At 35.0% G+C, this 8,519-nt stretch overlaps 1 protein-coding gene across 2 annotated transcripts in view; it reads left to right on the top strand.

Moving 5' to 3' along the window:
- Window positions 1-457: 457 nt before the first annotated feature.
- LOC106478816 overlaps window positions 458-8,519 on the top strand; it is a 17,143-nt gene continuing 9,081 nt past the window's right edge. For both annotated transcript variants that reach the window (XM_013939387.2, XM_022382493.1), the window contains exon 1: window positions 458-854. The gene's annotated coding sequence lies outside the window, so the exon portion shown is untranslated. The remainder of the gene's footprint in view (window positions 855-8,519) is intronic.

Below are 8,519 nucleotides of genomic sequence, written 5' to 3'. Positions count from 1 at the left end.
GCTTGTTCTTTTCTTTAAGTGTATTTACTCAAGAATAATATCGTTTCGTCGATTCAAACTTGTCTGAAATTAGAGCAGTAAATATTTCCTAAGGTGAGAAACAGAAATTTAAAACACCAAATACAAAGCAAGCATGTGGCAGAATTCTAAAAACTGCAATTTGGGAATCATAAATACGTTTCATTTTTGTATTTACATAAATACGTAGGAAGCGTAGGGGGGGGAGACAAGATCTTTCGAAATTCCTACTGAAACCAAAACGTCATTAACGACTACTCCCTGTATTTGTTTATAATCCAGACAAATTCTGGGAACTATACAGAAAAATGATGGAAGAGCCCTTCACTAATTGGCCTATTGGCTACCGAACGTGAATACGTCATTCACACGCGATCCTTATAATCTGAGAGAGAGGACAAAACATCTCAACCGTCTACCCACCTCATGATTTAAAAGGTGAAATAAATTCCCTTGTTTCACACGCTGTACATTGTAGTGAGCCCTGGTGTACTGAATAAAAAAATATAGCTTTTATTAGATTAAACAAAGGGTCCATCGGTATTTAAAAGACGATGACGTGATCAATTTTTTTTCTGTTTTAGACCAACAGTAAGTGTTGTATTACTAAAGGTTGGATAGCATAGTAGATAAGAGTTTGAAGGAGAAGAAGAACAGGAGGAAAAAAAACTGAGAATAGTTGAACAAAAGAAAACTACCAAAGTCACACACGAAGCGGGTATGATTCGCCGATAAGGCTGTTAATTGGAGATTATCCAGTCTGTCTTCTAACAATCTTGGAAGAGGAAGCTCCATTTCTGACGTAACTAATGTGATTGTAACTTGCTTACACCTCTGTAAGTATATAACAGCATTACGCTGTACTTAGTAATTGTATTATTATTATTATAAAAACTATTGTCTTGTCACAGACTAATATCACGGTGCTCATTGTACCACCCTAGTGAGAGCACAGTGTTCATTGTACCACCCTAGTGAGAGCACAGTGCTCATTGTACCACCCTAGTGAGAGCACAGTGTTCATTGTACCCCCCTAGTGAGAGTTATTCATTTTATTGAAATTATAGTTCCACATTATCTGTTGTACTGCCTATATAATACTGCGTTTCGGAAAAGTATTTATTTTAATGTTAGTGTAGTACTTTATTACGGAAAAGTATTTATTTTACTGTAAGTATAGCACCTAGTTACGGAGTAGTGCATAGTTTCGTGTTAGTGTAGTACTTTATTACGGAGTAGTATTGATTTTACTGTAAGTGTAGCACCTAGTTACGGAGTAGTGCATAGTTTCGTGTTAGTGTAATGCTTTATTACAGAGTAGTATTGATTTTACTATAAGTACAGCACCTAGTTACGGAGTAGTGCATATTTTAGTGTTAGTGTAATACTTTATTACAGAGTAGTATTGATTTTACTATAAGTACATCACCTAGTTACGTAGTAGGGCATATTTTAGTGTTAGTGTGCTACTTGATTACGGAGTAGTATTGATTTTACTATAAGTACAGCACCTAGTTACGGAGTAGGGCATATTTTAGTGTTAGTGTGCTACTTGATTACGGAGTAGTACTGATTTTACTGTAAGTGTAGCACCTAGTTCGTGCGTATTTTAATGTTAGTGTAGTAGACACACTGGTAGACAGAGTGCAGAATGTTAAGGCCGGAAATATCAAATCATTTTAATCGTACACACTGATTTTCTGGCGTAGGTTGACTTACGACGTTAAGTCATAATTGTCGTCATTAATTTATAACTGTTTAACTTATTTTATTTCTATATTTACAGTTACTAATAAGAATTTCTTAATAATTTGTGTGAAGCTGCAGCTTCTTTGAACCTAAACAAATTGTCTTCTGAGGTTATAAAGAAACCAAGTTCACATATACGAAATAATCACGTTTTCATCTTTGTTTTCTCCACTTAAAAGAATTAGTTGAAAGTGATGACTGTCTCAAGACTAGCTCTAAAAAACATTTCCAGAAAAACGCACAGTCAAATTTATTTGTGTGTATTTCTTATAGTAAAGCCACAGCGGGCTATCTGCTGTGTTCACCGAGGGAAATCGAACCCCTGATTTTAGCGTTGTAAATCCGTAGACTTACAGCTGGCCCAGCGGGGAGCATCAAATTGGTTCTTACGTTTTAGTGTAAAAATACAAATGCTATACCTTCGATCAAACACTAATAGAGCTTTTGTACTCAGAGTAAGCTCTAAGACAATAAAACAAATACTTATAAAAATATTTATGTATTATTTTAAACCCTTGAATACTGTCGAAAACTTTTTCAATTGATAAGCGAGAATCTGGATCGATGTGAATAAAAGTGTGCTGAAGTTTTGATGTGAAACTGTATTTCTGAAAGATGTATTCTGTGTTAAACAACTTTCTATAATTCATCATATTTTCTAGTATTATGAGCTAGTAATTATTTCAAAGAGGTATAAACTTGCGTGTGAAAAAGTAAGGCCTTATATTAATCTTTACTAAATGAGCCTGTTAAAGTTTACGGTAATTTCCGGTAGGTTAAACTTCTTCGTAGTTACATTTCGTACTTGTGATTGCATGTGCACATAGGATGCCAAATGAAACATCAAAGGAATTGGAATTTTCAGTCTTAACGACAACGCGCAATTAGGTTAAACAGCTGATCCATAGACGCCTGGTATTCACATATAACAGTCCCTAACTTTGACCAGAAGGAAAGCAGCCATCTAGCATTACCCGCCGGCATAGTGCATTATCCAATTTATGAACCGAATAGCAGGATTGACTGTCATTATATAGGGCGTACACAGCTTCAAGTGCGGAGTGTATTCAGAGGCAACCCCTCTCCAATCCTGGACTTTTGGATCCGCAGCCTAACAGGCTAACCATTAGTCTACGACGAAACATCATTGCAAACATAAGAGTTTCATGACCTCTTTTCCTAAGATGCTGAACGAATTCTGCCATTTTATTTAAAAAATATTTTCTGGTCTGCTTTCTTAATGTGAAACCTCCAAAACTTATAAAATCCTTTATTTTTGTTCGGATCCTATGTTTTCTTTATTTTTGCTCAAAGTAATCAACAAACCTTTGAAATTAGGAGAAAAAAACACAAAACCAAAGTTTTGGGGGCACAATGAAAAGTAAAAATCTTAATTAGTCACAGCCGACTAGTTTCAGTAAAATAGTTATCATCATTAGGGCTAGTGTCTACTGTGATAATGATAACTGTGTTACCGAAGCTAGTCGGCTGTAATAAAAATATAATTTTATCTTTCATTGTGCTCCAAGACGTTGGTTTTTGTGTGATGTTTTATACCCATAATACAATAGCACAATGAGCCTGAAAAGAAATTATGAAAAGAAAACAGTTGAAAGTCTATAAATAAAAACATTGCCACAAAGTTTTCAATGCTGTAGTCATGATATTTACCATAATTATCCAAAATAGATCCATATAAATATTTTTTTATATGGAAGAACAGTTCAGAGTTTATTGTCAACATTATCAGAAGATAGATGGTAAAATCTCTGTCATCACACAAAAAGAAATGTACTTTTTTATTAAAGTTTTCACAGATGTGTGCGGAAATGAGCATTTATTATTAGTCAAATATAAATTAGTTATACATATATATATATATATATATATATGTGTGTATTTAACTTTGTATTTTGGTTTGTGTAACTATAGTTTGCTCTATATGTTTAAATGAAAAGGATTTGTTTGTTGGTTGTTAAGCAGAAAGCAACATAATGGGATATTTGTACTGCTCCCACCACGATTATCGAAACTCAATTTTTAGTGCCAAAAGTCCAGAGACTTACGGTACAGCTGAGCCACTGACGGGGGTGGGTGGGCTCAAAAAGGTGCTTACAAAATAAAAAAAGACAAATAAACCTTTATTTTTGCAGTGGCCGCGTTTTAGCTGTGCTGTCTCTAAATATGTTAATCTTATTGGTCTGTACTATCTGATTATTTGTTTGCTTTATAAACTGAATTTTCCACGACGGATTCAGATATTTGCCCGAGCAGTTCGATGTCAACAAACTAAAACATTTCCTTGTTCTTGCTATGCATTTTCAACTTACTTCTCAAACAGATATGAAATATGTTGAATTTATAATTATCTTCTTACATTAGACTTTTTCTTGCACAAGCAGGTAATAGCAACTAGAAGGTAGAAAACAATACGTAAGACCTAACCAAAACAGTATCAGTGTTGGATAGATGGATTAGGAGAACTTGCGCTGTTCAGACTGCTTATTGTGGAAGGGGAAAGTGTTTTGTTTATTTGAAGTTAAGCACGAAGCTACACATTGGGCTATCGGTGCCCTGCTCACCACGGGTATCGAAACCCGGTTTCTAGCGTTGTAAGTCCGCAGACATATAGCTATGCCACTGAGGGGTAGGAGAAAGTTTCAAGGAAAACACAGTTTTAGTAATTGTTATTGTTAGGCTATATCTAGAATAAAATGGTTGTTTACAGTCTTAACAAAACAACCACGTAGTTTGAACAAAAGAAACATGACTAAAGCCGATGATTGTTTTGTGTTTTCTTTGTATGCAGTTGATTTAGAAAACAGGATGTTTTATAAAACACATTATTTATTTTGCTTTTAACGAATGGAATACGTGCTGGATCCGGTATTTAAACCTTTAAGTGATACGGAACCAACATACGCGTTTTACTTTTTTTTTCGTTAAACCATTTTCAAATGAACTTCTTTCCGCCAGGGGTAGATAGGATAGTATTTCAAATGTTTTGTCTTGCTGGAGGAAAACTCATAATTACTATAGTTAGTTTAGTTGGCTTTTTTTGTATAATGTTGGGGTAAAGCTACACAGGGGCTATCTGCACGTAGTGGTTCCTGATTGTGAACTAATAGGTTCTGAATGTTTTATGCCTCACAGATCTCTTCATGAACCAAAGACAATCTCGTCGACTTCCATATTGAGATAGCGCTATCTGCAGAAGTTGATCCCATAGTGTATAAAAGCGTTACTGGCATAAATAAGTATTTAAGTTAATGAAAATTTTCAAACAAACATAGCGGTTCCTCTTCTTTCTGAAGGATGATAAAGTAACTGGATCTTTACCGTTACGGGTCTTATATAATTCTCAGGAACTCTTGCGTTCACAGACCACAGGCTGAGAACCACGAGTCTAAAGTCAGGCAACTAGTCAACAGCACCTACAGTCAACTCTTGAGCTGTCCTGATCTGACCAAATAGTGAGATTAAACCCTCGATCGTATAGGGTTTAAAGTGTGGCCGCGGGACGCGTACCATGAACTCTCGGATCCGTATTCCGAACACCCCAACCATCAGGGCACGTTCGGTCACGTAGCAAATAATTATTCCACAAAACAAACCCAAAATTTACTATTTTGTTAAAATCTGATAGAGAACTTTTACAGCTAGAAGTATAACGTTCAAGAAAGGTGATAAATCAAATACTTGGAGAAATTCATAGTAATACACCAGTTGTTAAAAATTAATTTACTCATGAAAACGACAACAACATCAAAACGATCGGATAAAGTTTAATTCAGGTACACGTTGAGTGAAACTAACTCAATATTCACTATTCGAGATATACTGTTTAGCACCCAATGGCTCCTCGGTGGCTCAAAGGTAAGCCTGAAAGCTCATAACTTATATAAGACTATGAATCGGGTTTTATATACCGGTTGTGGGCAGAACATTAATAGTCCATTGTGCAGCTTCATGCTTAACAACAAAATAAACAAGGGTCCAATGATAATCACTAAAATGTATAACGAAGATATCTATTAAATACTGTTTGTACAAGATGTATCTGAATATATGTATATCTATCTATATATATATAATATATCCAGACAGTGAGATCAAAAACAAAAACAACATCGTACGTATAAAACAGACAAACAAAGTTAGGGTAGATACTATATTCTGAGAAAATAAAATTACGTTGATAAGATTATGTAGGTATCTAGGATGTGTATATCTCACACAGCAGAAGGAATACCATCGTTTGTTAGGTTTAGCTTCTATTGTGTCTCACACAGCAGAAGGAATACCATCGTTTGTTAGGTTTAGCTTCTATTGTGTTTCACACAGCAGAAGGGATAACATCGTTTGTTAGATTTAACTTCTATTGTGTCTCACACAGCAGAATGGATAACATCGTTTGTTAGGTTTAGCTTCTATTGTGTTTCACACAGCAGAAGGGATAACATCGTTTGTTAAATTTGACTTCTATTATGTCTCACACAGCAGAAGGGATAACATCGTCTGTTAGATTTAACTTCTATTCACAAACCTAGACAGATGAACTTAAACTTGAGGTTTAATATAAATTTCTAAAGAAATATATACCAGTACCGCTCAATACTTTCACCTTGGTGAACGATTTTAAAGTCTGTTTTTTTATTTTTAATTTTTTGTAACGAAGTTCAAAGTTATTATCATTACGCATTAGTTACATACAAAGTCACAAACGCCAATTCCCGTTACTGCAAAATCGCGCTCCATAGTTTGAGGCTATGGGTGCATTATAGGTGTGACGATCAAATCCCACTATTCAATTATAGTAGCCCAAGATTTGACAGAAAGTGCTGTTGGCTACCTGCCTGTTTCCCTAGGTTACCAGCCCCAAAGCAGGAAGGGCTAGCACAGATAGCCCACATTAGCTTAGATTTAATTTCCGAAATAAACAAACAAAACAAACACAAAATCCAAATCATTCCTCCATTCAATTTATTTTATTTTGGGTAATCTGGACAAAAATTGGAGTTGGTATTTGTATCGCTAAACCGGTTATACATCTGGAAAGTTCTTCTAACTATTCACGTGTTTAGTTGTTATTGGGCAGGGATGGCTTTAATATGTTCCTCGATTTTTCATTTTTTATGGATTCCTGTTGAGATGTGGTAAAGATATAAGATTATATTAGGTCGTCAAGAAATTAATGTCGCTTTTTTTCAATCCAAATTAAGTTACATTACACTCAAAATGCAACTCGCAGGTTTGAACTAAAATTCCAGCAAAATCTCTTAAGTCTCCTAAAAGATGTTCAGTCACAGTGGAGAACTTGGTTTTATTTACCACAAAACACAATAATAACACAGTCATGTTGTAGACGACGACTGTTCGCCCACGTTATCTTCGTCCACTCATGCTCCATGATAAGGACAGGGAAGTTCCAGACCATTACACGATTCGCTGACAGAAAAGATAGCCTTCTATTCTGCGATGTTACGGCTATTTTTCCTCCAATAAAATGCGGTTAATTGCCAATTAGTAAATCCATGTTCCGGGCAGAGATAGAATTACGTGGAGTTAAATTTGGTTACTCAAGTGACTCTCTGTGTCCAAACTAAACTGAAATAAAATACAAAATTTAGCCAAATTTACATATTAACTAAGGGAGTAGCAAACACAGGGTACCATCCTGTACTACAACCTTCACTGTTATAATATACCCACGGCTCCAAAGTGCAGAGACGCGAACCATGGGCCCTCGAATTCATAGTCCAACACATTAATGACTGGGTCATTCAATAGTAAAGAAACTGAATCAGTTGTATTATGCTGACAAAGATTGCAAAATAAATACATAAATAAATTAACTCACTTAGGTATACATTTTGTATTTTTATACCTGCCACTAACAAAGTGTTTGTTCAAAATTTGTGTTAACTGAAGAACATCTCAGAAATTATCCTAGCACTAACTGACGACACTATGTTAGATGCTAAGATCATCGGTTATTGTACTGAACAAATATATATATATATATTATTATATATATATAATGAAGTTAGGTTAGGCTAAGTGTAATTAAGAATAAGTATTAAGAAATAATTTCTATTAAATATTTTTTTTACTATTTTCGTTACACACCAATTGGCTGATAAACTTGGAAATTTTGTTGTGCCTGTTTCATCACATGCAAGTACAGATTGCAAGATATCGGAGTTTATTTTTTCTGTGTTCGAAAAAGGTGAAACAGATTATTTATGTATATGTATAAGAAGATAGTAATTAATTTTATTTCAGTAAATGGTCAACTTGTAACTTCTCTTATAATTTGATCGACCCTTTTTCTTCAATGATAACTTTAGCACTGATATTTCCAACTCGAACGGCATTTTATAGGTCAGATGGATTAAACAGTCAGGTCAACGACCTTAAGGTTAAGCATAGCCATCCCTAAATTCAGAGCCTCTAACCTAAGGGATGGCAACAAGTCAACAGTATCTAATTTTTACCAAATAGTGGGCTTGACTGTCACCTTTATAATAACCCATTAGCTACGTCTGGCCTGGTATATTAGCAGATATCTACTAATTAGGTTGCTACTGTGATTCACTCTGGGTTGCTCTGTAAGTGTGACAGTCAAATCCCACTATTCGATATGACGAAAATTGGGACGGCTGTATACGCAGATAGCTCTGTGTGTAGGTTTGTGCGAAAATTTTGAAACAACAACAAATTCGGGGTTTTTACACTTAAAGTTTGTTTAG

Source organism: Limulus polyphemus, unplaced genomic scaffold, assembly GCF_000517525.1.
Source record: "Limulus polyphemus unplaced genomic scaffold, Limulus_polyphemus-2.1.2 Scaffold253, whole genome shotgun sequence".
NCBI lineage: Eukaryota > Metazoa > Arthropoda > Merostomata > Xiphosura > Limulidae > Limulus > Limulus polyphemus.
This window is presented reverse-complemented; position numbering and strand designations above follow the sequence as displayed.